Source organism: Clarias gariepinus, chromosome 26 (genome assembly GCF_024256425.1).
Source record: "Clarias gariepinus isolate MV-2021 ecotype Netherlands chromosome 26, CGAR_prim_01v2, whole genome shotgun sequence".
NCBI lineage: Eukaryota > Metazoa > Chordata > Actinopteri > Siluriformes > Clariidae > Clarias > Clarias gariepinus.
This window is the reverse complement of record NC_071125.1, coordinates 23,090,001-23,091,137: the sequence shown is the minus strand read 5'-3', so window position 1 is coordinate 23,091,137 and position 1,137 is coordinate 23,090,001. Positions and strand designations below refer to the sequence as shown.

Here is a 1,137-nt window from a genome sequence, read left to right as displayed (position 1 = left end):
GGCCTCGAGTGGGTATTGATGATTGGCACCTAGCCCCGCCCACTAAATTTCCAAAAAGTTAAAAAATCCTTTTAATTTACATCGCCTCTTTTTCAGAAATTTGCCTCCAACTCTAGTCGAATTTTAATTTCGTTTTACTGTAAGACATCACAAACACCACTGCGTAAATGTACCCTGTACACACCAACACGTCTTCTATCAGAGCGCCGCATTATAGAGATGTGTGTGTGTGTGTGTGTGTTTTAAAGACACCCAGAAATGGTTTGCAGATACAGTTTTTAATGTATCACAACAATGAGCAACAAACATACTTGATGAACTATTTCCAGAAGAAGTTGTTCAAATACCATCTACAATAAACGTCATTTCAACTATGACAACAGGTCTGTGACAAAATAAAAAAAGTTCCAAAACCATGTTATTTTACCGTAATACGGTACAGCTGAGACCTCAAACATTACAGTAACAAAAACTAATGAGACTACTCTCTATATATAAAACATCAATAACATTTTTGGTTTAGTTTATTTAAAGTTTTAGCCATAGGGGCTTCTTTTTTATTAAAACCTCAGGGTGCATTTCCTGTGTTACCCAGGCGTTGTAGAGTACATATTGTGAAGAATATGATTGCGCCGTGTGATGATCCCTTTGATATCCAGAAGAAACAATCCTAATTTCAACCTTTAGAAGGTGTCCTCTTTTGCTCCACGCTATCGATCTGTAAAAAGTTTTTTTGTTTTTTTTTTCCTTTTTTTTTTCTTTTTGGCTGCTGTGCAGTTGCAACATTTATGTACAGTTATATTGTTGGACCATCCTTAAGTTTTTGTTTATTTGCTTTACCAGTCCTTGTGTGGGAAGCATTTCTAGTCCAGGCTGAACACCGTTAGGACGCGGCGCCAGCCGACAGCTCAGTCTTTGTAACGCTGCTCCACATTCAGGGAAAGGCTAAAGCAGGTTTGTAAAGCCTTTGGAATCAGGACAGTCGTTTAGGATTTGGACAGAGGCAGGATTGCACCTTAGGAGGCCAAGATGTCTCTTATGAAACACAATCAAAAAGTGTCTTCAGGATTAAAATAAAATGTTAAAATACTAAAAAAAAAAAAAAAAAAATCTAAATAAGAACATTTAAAAAGTTCA

The 1,137-nt window shown here is 36.7% G+C and overlaps 1 protein-coding gene across 1 annotated transcript in view; it reads right to left on the bottom strand.

Moving 5' to 3' along the window:
* Window positions 1-262: 262 nt before the first annotated feature.
* The window catches only part of zfhx4 (zinc finger homeobox 4), a 73,867-nt gene continuing 72,992 nt past the window's right edge, over window positions 263-1,137 (bottom strand). Inside the window, exon 10 of the mRNA XM_053487712.1 lies at window positions 263-1,137. This exon is cut by the window's right edge and continues 3,618 nt beyond it. The gene's annotated coding sequence lies outside the window, so the exon portion shown is untranslated.